The sequence below is a fragment of the Periplaneta americana genome, chromosome 7 (assembly GCF_040183065.1).
Source record: "Periplaneta americana isolate PAMFEO1 chromosome 7, P.americana_PAMFEO1_priV1, whole genome shotgun sequence".
Classification (NCBI taxonomy): Eukaryota; Metazoa; Arthropoda; class Insecta; order Blattodea; family Blattidae; genus Periplaneta; species Periplaneta americana.
In genome coordinates this window covers 77,176,418-77,192,046 of record NC_091123.1, presented here as the reverse complement: position 1 = coordinate 77,192,046, position 15,629 = coordinate 77,176,418, and the positions used below count along the sequence as shown (strand labels likewise).

The 15,629-nt window shown below is 36.6% G+C and overlaps 1 protein-coding gene across 1 annotated transcript in view; it reads right to left on the bottom strand.

Moving 5' to 3' along the window:
• Window positions 1-15,629, bottom strand: part of ttv (exostosin glycosyltransferase 1 ttv) — a 188,702-nt gene that overhangs the window by 41,453 nt on the left and 131,620 nt on the right. The window lies entirely within an intron of this gene.

Sequence of the window (15,629 nt, the reverse complement as noted above, 5' to 3'; positions counted from 1 at the left end):
TTGTCAACCGCCGCCATGTAAACACACATCCCAACAAGCAGCATCCAGCCAACATGCCTTAGGGGAAACAGCTTGTCAACCGCCGCCAAGTAAACACACATCCCAACAAGCAGGATCCAGCCAACATGCCTTAGGGGAAACAGCTTGTCAACCGCCGCCATGTAAACACACATCCCAACAAGCAGCATCCAGCCAACATGCCTTAGGGGAATCAGCTTGTCAACCGCCGCCATGTAAACACACATCCCAACAAGCAGGATCCAGCCAATATGCCTTAGGGGAAACAGCTTGTAATCCGCCGCCAAGTAAACACACATCCCAACAAGCAGGATCCAGCCAACATGCCTTAGGGGAAACAGCTTGTCAACCGCCGCCATGTAAACACACATCCCAACAAGCAGCATCCAGCCAACATGCCTTAGGGGAAACAGCTTGTCAACCGCCGCCATGTAAACACACATTCCAACAAGCAGGATCCAGCCAACATGCCTTAGGGGAAACAGCTTGTCAACCGCCGCCATGTAAACACACATCCCAACAAGCAGCATCCAGCCAACATGCCTTAGGGGAAACAGCTTGTCAACCGCCGCCATGTAAACACACATCCCAACAAGCAGCATCCAGCCAACATGCCTTAGGGGAAACAGCTTGTCAACCGCCGCCATGTAAACACACATTCCAACAAGCAGGATCCAGCCAACATGCCTTAGGGGAAACAGCTTGTAATCCGCCGCCAAGTAAACACATCCCAACAAGCAGGATCCAGCCAACATGCCTTAGGGGAAACAGCTTGTAATCCGCCGCCAAGTAAACACATCCCAACAAGCAGGATCCAGCCAACATGCCTTAGGGGAAACTGCTTGTAATCCGCCGCCAAGTAAACACATCCCAACAAGCAGGATCCAGCCAACATGCCTTAGGGGAAACAGCTTGTAATCCGCCGCCAAGTAAACACATCCCAACAAGCAGGATCCAGCCAACATGCCTTAGTGGAAACTGCTTGTAATCCGCCGCCAAGTAAACACACATCCCAACAAGCAGTATCCAGCCAACATGCCTTAGGGGAAACTGCTTGTAATCCGCCGCCAAGTAAACACACATCCCAACAAGCAGCATCCAGCCAACATGCCTTAGGGGAAACAGCTTGTCAACCGCCGCCAAGTAAACACACATCCCAACAAGCAGGATCCAGCCAACATGCGTTAGAGGAAACAGCTTGTAATCCGCCGCCAAGTAAACACACATCCCAATAAGCAGGATCCAGCCAACATGCCTTAGGGGAAACAGCTTGTAATCCGCCGCCAAGTAAACATACATCCCAACAAGCAGTATCCAGCCAACATGCCTTAGGGGAAACTGCTTGTAATCCGCCGCCAAGTAAACACATCCCAACAAGCAGTATCCAGCCAACATGCCTTAGGGGAAACTGCTTGTAATCCGCCGCCAAGTAAACACACATCCCAAAAAGCAGCATCCAGCCAACATGCCTTAGGGGAAACAGCTTGTCAACCGCCGCCATGTAAACATACATCCCAACAAGCAGCATCCAGCCAACATTCCTTAGGGGAAACAGTTTGTCAACCGCCGAGAGGCTCTATTCCAACCCCGGCAGCATCAGCGCCGACATCTCTGTCCCGACATTATCAACGGGGCCAGGCTCAACTCAAGGAGGTTAGCATTATGACCCAGGAGGTTAACATTTGCACTGTTTTATTTCATTGCTAGGGCCATACATGTAATTTTTAGATGATGTAAGTGATTTAGAAATATCAGTCTACTAGCCTACATGATAATTTCAGGGTATATTTCAGAATGTTATATATTATGTTGAGCTGCTGCCAAGAAGTCAAAAGAAGAATAGCAATGGCAAAGGAAGCTTCAAATAGAAAAAGGACCATCTTCTGTGGCCCTCTGGAGGAAGAACTAAGGATGAGACTAGTGAAGTACTTTGCGTGGAGAGTAGCATTGTATGGGGCAAAAAAATTGGACATTACAACGAAATGGCTTTTAGATAATCCTTTTTATCATATTACTATATATTTTACCAGTTTTGTGAAAAAAGTGTCATATTTTTTTATTTTCGTAAAGAGGTCATTTAATATTGCAGAATCACTGTACATCACTAATTTTCTTACATACTTAAAAAATCACTATGAAATAGACAATGGGACTCAAACGAGTTAACTCGGGTTAATAAATTTTGATACATGTTAGCAACCCGAGTTAACTCGGGATAATAAGGGAAGTGGTTAATGAATTTTTTGATAGCCATATGAACTTGGAATATTAATCTGTTTGTTTTTATTGACCATTGTTTATAAATACGCTATTGTAATTCTGACAAACATGATTGATTGATTGATTGATTGATGTGGAGAGAAGCGACTAGAAGCATTTGAAATGTGAATATGTAGAAGGATGGAGCGTGTAAAATGTACAGACAGAATAAGAAATGAAGCTGTGTTGGAAAGAGTGGGTGAAGAAAGAACAATGCTGAAACTGATCAGGAAGAGTAAAAGGAATTGGCTGGGTCACTGGTTGAGAAGAAACTGCCTTTTGAAGAATGCACTGGAAGGAATGATGAATGGAAGAAGAGTTCGGGGCGGAAGAAGATATCAGATGATAGATGACATAATGATTTATGGATCATATGCAGAGACTAAGGGGAAGGCAGAAAATGGAAAAGACTGGAGAATGCTGGGTTTACAGTGAAAGACCTGCCCATTATTATGTCTTATAAGTGATGGCTGTCAGTATATTGACACAATATAAATGCGACATTGGTGTTTTTTATTATTTGTAAGCTCCAAAAATGGCCTAGTGTTAGAAGATGAATCACACTTTCGTATTTGATATTTCCCTACAATTGCACATATACTTCAGTACTACGAACCTAAGAATAAAAATGTACCTATCTGGTCAGCAAAAATATTCCTGTATTTTTTTTTTTTTTTTTTCAGGAGGCTGACATTTAAAACTCTGGATAAACTTTACAGATACACAAGAAACGTGTACCTGGTGTAGAATAGTTTATGCTCGACCATGCCGAAATGTAGTAATTGTACACCTGGTAGCAGTCCTTTAATGCATGTCATTAAAGTACACCTACTCATTAAAGTACAGGTGTTTTCAGCCAATGACAACTCAGCTTACAGATGTTCAGCCAATGACAAGTCAGCTTTGTACCGTTATAAAACCGCAAGTATCGATTATTCTCGGATATGCAATCGAAAGAGAATTAGCGAAAAGTCACGGAGGCTGGAAATCCAATACTGTCGCAGAAGGTTATGTTCTGTTACTATAATAATTAGCGTTAATTGTAAATAATATTCAAATAAATTCAATTTGTCATCTCGTTTTTCAATGTCGAATTCAATAATCAAGATTATATCAAGTTTAACGGGATTACATCAAGGTCAATGACATTATTGTTCCTCGGAAAAAATCAATACTTTCGCGTCTGCGCACATCTCACAATTCACGACCTAGAACAAGGTCACTTCAGATCTTGTCAGATACAAATAAAATGTATACATCTGAATAATTTCAAGTTAGAAATATGGTCGAGCATAAAAAGTCGTATGAAACTTGCCTATAAGGGTAATTAAGACGCTCGTATAAAAATTATGAAACGCGCTTGCTCGCTTGCGCTCGTTTCATAAACAAACATACTCGCCTCTTAATTAGTACCATTATAGGCTCGTTGCATAATGTACTATTATAGACATCCTACATTACGCTTTTAAGTATACATTTCGAAATAGTGAACCAGATAATTAAGAAAGAAATATGATCGTGCTGTCAGGAGTCTGAAATTCTTATAAAAAAATTGAACAGATGGTCCCGGAGGCTATTTAAGGATTTCGTCAATTTTTATCATCATTGTATGATATATTTTAACAATAATTTGATGATAAATATAAGCCTATAGTCATAAAAGACGTGTAATTTTTTTCAAACTTCCTTAAAGTTAGTTTTTGCAGGAGTGGTGTTTGATTTCAGATTAACAACATTTGAGAGATTCCCCCATACTTGTTCTGTGTATTTGTAGAAGTAATCCTTAAAACGTTGTCATTCATGGGTGGTTACCAAACTGTCTTGAAATTGCTCTTCTTCTGTCAGTGAAAAGTGTAAGAGTGGAGGTGAGTAATAATAATGTTAGCGAGTTAGCGTCTGTCCTGGTGTAGACCTGGATTAAGTTGTCTACAACCAAAAAGTTTGGTAATCACGGTGTCTGAATAAGCACTTAAACCTTTATTTTTCTTCTTCATCTTCATGGTAGGCTATCGGCCCGTTCCGCTCTCAGAATTCGTCTTCCCATCGTCTTCTAGGAGTCCCACATCTCTGTGACCTTGTGGCTGGTATAATAATGCTTGTTTAGTTAGGTTAGAAGGATCCATTCTTAAAATATGTTCATGCCATTTTTGTTTGTAACTTTGTATTTTTTCATTTAAATTAAACATTTTGAGTTCTTGTCTTTTTGTTTCACTAGGAATATGGTCTTTTAGAGAACATCCTACAACGTATCTGAGGAACTTCATCTCTGACGTTTCTAATAATCTTCTGTCTGATCTATTCATGGCCCAATTTTCTGACCCATATGTCACAATGGGAACTGCCATTACTTTATAAAACTTTAATTTTGTTTCTTTTGTTGTTTTTGTTTGTAATGTTCTTTTAATCGTCCCACACATGCTTTGAAATTTGTAATTTTTTTCTTTTATATCGTTTTCCCAATTATAACAAATGTGACATCCTAAATATTTAAAGCTCTGTACTTGTTACATAATTTCATCGTTTAAAACTATTTTAGATCGAACTGCATATTTCCCTCGAAAGGCCATTGTTTTAGTTTTTTTGTTGTTGAAATCTTGAGATTATAATTCTCCATAGTTTTTTGAGCAGTAGTGTGGCTATTTCTAAATGATTTTCTGATTCTGTACATATGACTTGATCCTCTGCGAACATAATTGTGTCTACAATGGTAGTTCCTAGTTTAAAATGTTTACTTAGCTGTGTTGCCATTCTATAATAGCTGCGTCCAGGTATATTCCTTTATTCTTCTTATTTAATAAAATATTGTAATCAATTATGAATTTTTTTTCAGAATCAAAGAAATGAAGCAAATTGTTTAATTTAGTTGGTAATTTTCCTAGGCGCAAGACGATGAATTAAGAAGATTAAGACATGAAGCTGCTAAAGTGGAAAAGATGCAGAAGGAATTCATTCAACAGCTGACACAATCAGAAAATGAACGTGGAATTCTGAGAAAGAAACCGAAAAGTTGAAAGCAGTTATTGTTCAATTGGAAAAAGATGTGGATGAAGCCAGGTATCAGGCAGAGAAAAAATCTGTGACAGCCTACAGAGAGAAAGAAAGATCCTAAACAAAGACCTCCAAAAAGCAAAAGGTAGATATCATCAGTAATCAAATTTGTAATGGGTTACAGGGAAATGCACCAAGGAGACGTTTAATTCTCACAGAGTAGCGTCACTTCAATAGAGTGAACGTATTAATAATAGAATATTACCCATCCATTCATTCTAACTTCGACACAGTCCTGGTATCATATAGTTTGAATTCCTTTTAAAGATCGAGATCTGAAGCTGTTTGTACATGATCAGATTTTTCTTCCAATTAAATAATTTACACGGAAACTGATCAAAGATTGTATGTATGTATGTATTTATTCACACTGCAATGGGTATATACCCGGTGGCAGTGGTAACTAATTACACTCAATAATGACAATAGTAAACTTATTAATTAAAAATACAGTTAATAATACCAATAATTAATACTAATAATAATAATAATAATAATAATAATAATAATAATAATAATAATAATAGGGAATATCCTAAATTAAATGAAGCACGATCACTTAAAATAACATTTAAAATAAATCTAATTTGTATCTTAAATCTAAGTTCGAACTAAAACCCACGAGTATGATATGTTCATATCTGCACAAGTACCTTTCCACATTACACTCATTTCGCTGTCAACTCACTCACTGCACTGGAACTACGACACATTTCACTGATTCTATCCTGATTTCACTAACACTTCAAAAACATTTCACTGTTCGAATACTTTGCACTGCCACTGTAAACTATAAAGCTTCCCTGACAGGAACACACTTCACTGACACAACACACTTCACTGACACAACATAATTCTTCACTAATACAACACTTCAATAACAACATATCATTTACATCCTTTACATACTGTGTATAATTACCGTCTATTAGTAAAGTCCTTAAGCCTATTTTTAAATACGTTTTTGGTTGTTGGTAAAGCCTTTAGTAAGTCTGCAGGTAAAGCATTCCAGTCCCTGATAGTACGATTGAGAAAAGAAAACTTTCCAGTGTCCGTCCTCTGTCTTCTTTCCCTCAATTTATATGAGTGGTCGTTCCTTGAAGAGTAATTTGGCGGTTGCAACCTATTGATCAGTATTGAAAAATATTTGCCATAGACTGTTTCGTATTGCTAAAGATTTGATAAGATTTTAAAACATGTGCTTCAAATTCATTGTAACCTAAGTAGGCCTACCTAATGGATACCCTATTACAGCATAAATATGTAAATCCTTTGGAGAATTACTAAGCTTTAGGATACAATATTTACTCTAAAGAAATATTAGTATATTATGATTACATATTTTTTTAAACAAAATATTTATGATTAGTATTTGCCTCACTTTGAGAGAGAGAAACAGAGATTAAGGGTTTTTGAGAATAAGGTGCTTAGGAAAATATTTGGGGCTAAGAGGGATGAAGTTACAGGAGAATGAAGAAAGTTACACAGCGCAGAACTGCATGCATTTTATTCTTCACCTGTCATAATTAGGAATACTAAATCAGGACGTTTGAGATGAGCAGGACATGTAGCATGCATGGGCGAATTTAGAAGTGTATATAAAGTGTTAATAGGGAGGCCGAGACGTAGATGGGAGAATAATATTAAAATTAATTTGAGGGAGATGGGATATGATGGTAGAGACTGGATTAATCTCGCTCAAGATAGGGACCGATGGTGGGCTTATGTGAGGGCGCCAATGAACCTTTGGGTTCTTTAAACGCCAGTAAGTGAGTAAGAATTTGCCCAGGTTAAAGGTTCTTCTTTATTGAAAAAAAATACATGTACCTTAGTACTTAATTCGAGATATCTAGCACACAATTTCCTCATTCATTATTTTTCTTCATTTTGTTGTGGTATTCCACAGAACTCTCTGTATACAGACATGGGCTTAATTTATATAATTGAATTAAATCGCAGCCAACTTTTCTCTACCAGGACATCACGGTTTTTTTTTGTGCCACAATATTTTCGAATCCCATGGTCACTTCTTTCTAAGAATTGTCAAGTCTTCGATCGATTAGAACATGTTCTTATTGTTTTCAAGACAATCAAAATTTTTTTAAGTATTGAAAGCTTGAAGTACTGAAGTATTGAAACGGGTTACATCAGCTGCTTGTCTATGCAGATGACGTGAATATGTTAGGAGAAAATCCACAAACGATCAGGGAAAACACGGGAATTTTACTGGAAGCAAGTAAAGAGATATGTTTGGAAGTAAATCCCGAAAAAACAAAGTATATGATTATGACTCGTGACCAGAATATTGTACGAAATGGAAATATAAAAATTGGAAATTTATCTTTTGAAGAGGTGGAGAAGTTCAAATATCTGGGAGAAACAGTAACAAATATAAATGATACTCGGGAGGAAATTAAACACACAATAAATATGGGAAATGCCTGTTATTATTCGGTTCAGAAGCTTTTATCATCCAGTCTGCTGTCGAAAAATCTGAAAGTTAGAATTTATAAAACAGTTATATTACCGGTTGTTCTGTATGCTTATGAAACTTGGACTCTCACTCTGAGAGAGGAACATAGATTAAGGGTGTTTGAGAATAAGGTGCTTAGGAAAATATTTGGGGCTAAGAGGGATGAAGTTACAGGAGAATGGAGGAAGTTACACGACACAGAACTGCATGCATTGTATTCTTCACCTGACATAATTAGGAACATTAAATCCAGACGTTTGAGATGGGCAGGGCATGTAGCACGTATAGGCGAATCCAGAAATGCATATAGAGTGTTAGTTGGGAGGCCGGAGGGAAAAAGATTTTTAGGGAGGCCGAGACGTAGATGGAAAGATAATATTAAAATGGATTTGAGGGAGGTGGGATATGATGATAGAGAATGGATTAATTTTGCTCAGGATAGGGACCAAGGGACCAATGGCGGGCTTATATGAGGGCAATGAACCTCCGGGTTCCTTAAAAGCCAGTAAGTAAGTATTGAAAGCTTCTTTGTCTATGCGAAGTTGCTTAAACTCAGTAATCTTTAACTGTCAAAGGTTTATATCTTACATTTCTTTTATATTCGAATGAAAAGTGTAAAAAAAAAAAAAAAAACATGATGTATATATTTTGTGTAACAATATTAATAATATCGCCATATTCTTTGTTTTCTTTTCTGCCATACTAACTTGTAATCTTACTAGTTTTCATTTTTTCGTAATATTTCACTTTTCTTATTTCAGAAAAAGCTCATGAACAGCAAACACTTATGAAAATTGAAGTTCAACAAAGGAAAAAATTAGAAAAGGAAATCGAAAGATTTAAGTCTGAAGTAGAGATGCAGCGAAAAACTATATCAAACCTTCAGAAGGAAAGAGACAGGTGACAAAATAGTCTATTTGGTAGAGAAAATATGTTCATTGATGGATTTAAAAGCATCTAGTTGTTTCTTGACCTGCCTTAACTATTAAATGCTACAGTTAAAAGTAGGCCTATGTTTTTTTTAACATTCCATTACGATTTTGAAGCTAGTGAAGTACCTGACAGCTAGTCTACTGGCTTCCTCCGACGAGTTTAGTGCTGGGACCTTAGGTATTCTTGCCATCGGTGCGGGGGGGTTACAGGTAGATTCTTTTGTTGCTACAGCCAAGCCGAGCCGAGCGGAGTGGGAAGTATTAATCGTCCGAAAATATGCAGTCTCCAGTTTGTAGTAGTGTGTGAATATTTCATATACATATTGTTTACCTAGGCCTATGTGATTTTGTTATAAATATATTAAATATATTGTTGCAATTTTTGCTCAAACATCTCCCTGATGTCAGCTATGTTAATATTACATGAATTACTCATATTAAATATTTCACCGTTACAAGTCATTTTTAAGGAAACATGCTGTGGAAAATGGGTCAACGAGACGAGTAGATATTTTAGCGTACAATGCTGACACTAAACAGGGCATCACTGTGGACCCCACGATACGTAGTAGAAGTAGAATGTCATCAGTCAGCCCAGGTCCACCTTGAGAAGAAGTCGATCTATGAGTCATTCAACTATTTCAAGCTGAAATATGCCTTAATTCACGTTGAGGTATTCGGCTTGCTCATAGGTGCTCGAGGGACTATACCAGTTTTTTTCGAAGAATTTCGACGGCAGTTTGCTCTGCCAACATCTCTGAGGGATGATATTGTGATAATTGTGTTAAAAAAATCCTGCCAAATCCTAATTAATCACATGGTGCCACATTAATAGCAATTGTAACTTTTCACGTCCTTTTCTTTGTTTCCCTTTTTTAAAACTTAACATCTATGTTTACATATGTACAATTATTATTTTTTGAGGAAATACTGAGTCCGTAAGGGCTACCCTCAATGGGGGGCAGTTTAATATTAATATTATTATTATTATTATTATTTAAATTGATTACTTTACAAATTTAATTCAATTCTACTAATCACTAAATTTTATAGTATGATTCTTCTTTTCATTTATATTATTGTAGTTTTATTATGATTTTTGAGTTTATTCAATATTTTTCGTTTTCTTCTTGATATTATGTTTTCTGTCTCTCCTGAAAAGTTGCAAAAACTGACTTAATGCCTTTCAGCTCCGACCGATTCATTTGTGATGAATGAATGATCATAATATAGAAACTGTTGGGATGTCACAGGGGAACTGGACTAACCGCAGAAAAACCCCTTGTTGCTTGAAACCTAGATCCCCTCACTCAATGTTTATTTATTTTATTGTATTTGTATTTCTGATGGTGTGATGGCCTTTAACTTCACCAGAATAAATTAATAATAGACTAAATAAATAAATAAATAAATAAATAAATAAATAAATAAATAAAATGTTCTACAATACTTTCCTTCTCTGAACACGTAAGTATCTCTATCTCGCCAAAAATACGTCAGAAAACTAATAGGCAAACTGCTCTCGTAAATTGGGCGAATGTTTTCAGTATGACTGTACTTCCTTCCAGACTGGCGATGTCACTGTTAGGCTGAGGGTTAGTCTGATTTGTTTTCGGGATTTAATGTTGAGTATAGAAGAGGAGGATAATAATATTAATATTAATAATAATAATAATAATAATAATAATAATAATAATAATCTGTGGTGCTAAGCCCGTGAAGGGCCAGCTGCTGGCCTCACGCCCACATGCCGAAGCAGAGGTGAACGATCATCCAACCAGAATGAAGGAATCGGGTGGTTAGCATAATGATCCCCCCAGCCGTTATAGCTGGCTTTCGCAACCGGATTTCGCTACCTATCGTAGCTCCCCAAGTGCATCACATTGCTGGGTGGGCACCAGTCCCATACACTGGCTGAAATTTCATGGTTCATATTGGGTCGAGGGAAACCCCCTAAAAACCTCAACCAGGTAACTTGCTCCGACCGGGAATCAAACCCGGGCCACCAAGTTTCGCGGCCAGACGCGCTAACTGTTACTCCACAGGTGTGGACTAGAAGAAGAGGATTTAATTTAATTTTTTGGCTGAATATGCTAGTATGTTGTTTATGAGTATATTATTTTGTATTATTTTTTTTGGATGGTAATGTTAATTCTATATATATATATATATATATATATATATATTTTTTATTTTTAGCTTTCTTTTATATTTGAGTTCGGGGAACAATATTGCAATTATAAGGTAAATTAATGTATTTGGATTGAAAGGGATTTTTGCCTTTATCATTAAATTATATATTATTTTCCTTAGGAATTAGGATTTATATATTTTTATTATTAGTTTAAGTGTATTAATTTAAGCAAAATTAATAGAAGATTTGAACTTATTTCTTATGCTTTCAAGACATATATTTTTCTGTAACCTTTTCAATTTTATCTTTTTAAATTGTCTCGATTTTTTGTTACTGTGGGATTTATAATAATATTAGGAGTATAATACTGTTAGAATTTGTCCAATAATGAAATAAGAATCTTCTACTGGTCGTGCGTCAATTCATGTTAATAAAATTACAATTATTCTTATTGATGAGAATAAAAAAATCATAAAACTTTCTTAGTTGACATGTTAAAAGTGTTATAATTTTAAAGAGGTTATGTACCTTATGACAGATGGGTCCTGTTTCGACACTGGTGAGGTGTCATTTTCAATGTCTTTCCAACTACTGCTGTTGCAGCTGATCTTGATTTACGCATTGTATTCTTCACCTGACATAATTAGGAACATTAAATTCAGATGTTTGAGATGGGCAGGGCATGTAGCACGTATGGGCGAATCCAGAAATGCGTATAGAGTGGTAGTTGGGAGGCCGGAGGGAAAAAGACCTTTGGGGAGGCCGAGACGTAGATGGGAAGATAACATTAAAATGGATTTGAGGGAGGTGGGATATGATGGTAGAGACTGGATTAATCTTGCTCAGGATAGGGACCAATGGCGGGCTTATGTGAGGGCGGCAATGAACCTCCGAGTTCCTTAAAAGCCAGTAAGTAAGTAAGTAAGTGAGTAACGATAAAGTTAAGAGTGCTGCTGTTGGGGATGGGGGGGGGGATTTAAAAATACACATGAGTACAAGTTCTTAAATTTCGAGATATAAAATTTACATTTGGTACTGTTGTGTAATTGTGAGAAGGTATGCATCACTTGCAAAACGCTGTTTATTTCATGCTGATAAGTAGAGAAATTCAACTTTAAATCAAGTAAACATATCATTATCATATCAAGTTTTATTTTTAGAGTTTCTTTTTAGAATGTTCAGTATACTATTTTGTAGCAGTAAAATGATTTCTTATTGTGAATTTTTCTTAAGTAAATATTGATGTAAATGGTTCTGGTATTCCAAATATTAAGTTCACCATTTTATATTTGTTATAGATACGTACTTGAAAATAGGGAATTGTCAAATGAACTAGAAGAGACTGGACACAAAGTGAAACTAAAATAAGAAGATACTTTCGACTACGAGAAGAAATTAGTAGAGGAAGAAAAGAAATTTCGACTGCACCAAACCTCCTTGAAACAGTCGAAAAAGATCGTCGTGCTTTCAGCAAGCAACTGATTCAGGCTGAGGTGAGATACAAATACCTACCTGTAACTTTTACTGTGAAAATATATTTAAAAATGCTCATTTGTTTTCAGCAAAGGAGTTGGTAGAATTCGTGATCAGTGTTTCATTCGCCTGATTTATATTCACAAATCTCAAAAACACCGTGCTTCAGTTAGCTACAGAGATATATAGGGTAGACAGTTTATTGAACAGTGGCACAGAGTTAAAAAAAGACTTTACAGTAATATGTAATATCAGAGATGCCTAAACTAGATGTGGAATACATAAAATGTTGCCAACTTTAAGGCTACCGGTATGTACAAATTATGTATAAATACATTATACTAGTATAGTAGACATTCGAACTTTCAGGGGGGCAGACTGTAATTCTGACCATTATTTGGTAATTGGAGAATTAAGAGAAAGACTATCAGTAGCCAAGCGAGTAGAGCAACAAGCTAATATTAGTAGATTCAATATTTTGAAATTAAAGGACGAGGAAACTAAGCAACGTTATCAGGTTGAAATTTCAAATAGGTTTGCTGCTTTGGCAACAGCTGACGAAGCTGAGGAAGAGTTAGATGTTAATAGCGTGTGGGACAATATCCGAGATATCTAGTTGAAGCAAGCAAAGCGATAGGGTTGGAAGTAAATCCCGAAATACTAAGTATATGATTATGTCTCGTGACCAGAATATTGTACGAAATGGAACTATAAAAATTGGAAATTTATCTTCCGAAGAGGTGGAAAAATTCAAATATCTTGGAGCAACAGTAACAAATATAAATGACACTCCGGAGGAAATTAAACGCAGAATAAATATGGGAAATGCGTGTTATTATTCGGTTGAGAAGCTTTTTTCATCTAGTCTGCTGTCAAAAAATCTGAAAGTTAGAATTTATAAAACAGTTATATTACCGGTTGTTCTGTATGGTTGTGAAACTTGGACTCTCACTTTGAGAGAGGAACAGAGATTAAGGATGTTTTAAAATAAGGTTCTTAGGAAAATATTTGGGGCTAAGAGGGATGAAGTTACAGGAGAATGGAGAGAGTTACAAAACGCAGAGCTGTAAGCATTGTATTCTTCACCTGACATAATTAGGTACATAAAATCCAGGCGTTTGAGATGGGCAGGACATGTAGCACGTATGGGCTAAACCAGAAATGCATACAGAGTGTTAGTTGGGAGGCCGGAGGGAAAAAGACCTTTGGGGAGGCCGAGACGTAGGTGGGAAGATAATATTAAAATGGATTTGAGGGAGGTGGGATATGATGGTAGAGACTGGATGAATCTTGCTCAGGATAGGGACCAATGGCGGGCTTATGTGAGGGCGGCAATCAACATCCGAGTTCCTTAAAAGCCACTAAGTAAGTAAGTAAGTAAGTAAGTAAGTAAGTAAGTAAGTAACGATAAAGTTAAGAGTGCTGCTGTTTGGGATGGGGGGGAGGGATTAAAAAATACACATGAGTACAAGTTCTTAAATTTCGAGATATAAAATTTACATTTGGTACTGTTGTGTAATTGTGAGAAGGTATGCATCACTTGAAAAACGCTGTTTATTTCATGTTGATAAGAAGAGAAATTCAACTTTAAATCAAGTAAACATATCATTGTCATATCAAGTTTTATTTTTAGAGTTTCTTTTTAGAATGTTCAGTATACTATTTTGTAGCAGTAAAATGATTTCTTATTGTGAATTTTTCTTAAGTAAATGTTGATGTAAATGTTTCTGGTATTCCAAATATTAAGTTCACCATTTTATATCTGTTATAGATACGTACTTGAAAACAGGGAATTGTCAAATGAACTAGAAGAGACTGGACACAATGTGAAACTAAAAGAAGAAGAAACTTTCGACTACGAGAACAAATTAGTAGAGGAAGAGAAGAAATTTCGACTGCAACAAAACCTCCTTGAAGCAGTCGAAAAAGATCGTCGTGCTTTCAGCAAGCAACTGATTCAGGCGGAGGTGAGATACAAATACCTACCTGTAACTTTTACTGTGAAAACATATTTAAAAATGCTCATTTGTTTTCAGCAAAGGAGTTGGTAGAATTCGTGATCAGTGTTTCATTCGCCTGATTTATATTCACGAATCTCAAAAACACCGTGCTTCAGTTAGCTACAGAGATATATAGGGTAAACAGTTTATTGAACAGTGGCACACAGTTAAAAAAAAGACTTTACGGTATTGTGTAATATCAGAGATGCCTAAACTAGTTGTGGAATACATAAAATGTTGCCAACTTTAAGGCTACCGGTATGTAAAAATTATGTTTAAATACCGGTACATTATACTCGTATAGTAGACATTCGAACTTTCAGGGGGGCAGACTGTAATTCTGACCATTATTTGGTAATTGGAGAATTAAGACAAAGACTATCAGTAGCCAAGCGAGTAGAGCAACAAGCTAATATTAGTAGATTCAATATTTTGAAATTAAAGGACGAGGAAACTAAGCAACGTTATCAGGTCGAAATTTCAAATAGGTTTGCTGCTTTGGCAACTGCTGATGAAGCTGAGGAAGAGTTAGATGTTAATAGCGTGTGGAACAATATCCGAGATATCTAGTTGAAGCGAGTAAAGCGATAGGGTAGGAAGTAAATCCCGAAAAGACTAAGTATATGATTATGTCTCGTGACCAGAATATTGTACGAAATGGAACTATAAAAATTGGAGATTTACCTTTCGAAGAGGTGGAAAAATTCAAATATCTTGGAGCAACAGTAACAAATATAAATGACACTCGGGAGGAAATTAAACGCAGAATAAATATGGGAAATGCGTGTTATTATTCAGTTGAGAAGCTTTTGTCATCTAGTCTGCCGTCAAAAAATCTGAAAGTTAGAATTTATAAAACAGTTATATTAGCGGTTGCTCTGTATGGTTGTGAAACTTGGACTCTCACTTTGAGAGAGGAACAGAGATTAAGGGTGTTTGAAAATAAGGTTCTTAGGAAAATATTTGGGGCTAAGAGGGATGAAGTTACAGGATAATAGAGAAAGTTACACAACGCAGAGCTGTACGCATTGTATTCCTCACCTGACATAATTAGGAACATAAAATCCAGGCGTTTGAGATTGGCAGGACATGTAGCACGTATGGGCTAATCCAGAAATGCATATTGAGTGTTAGTTGGGAGGCCGGAGGGAAAAAGACCTTTGGGGAGGCCGAGACGTAGGTGGGAAGATAATATTAAAATGGATTTGAGGGAGGTGGGATATGATGGTAGAGACTGGATTAATCTTGCTCAGGATAGGGACCAATGGCGGGCTTATGTGAGGGCGGCAATG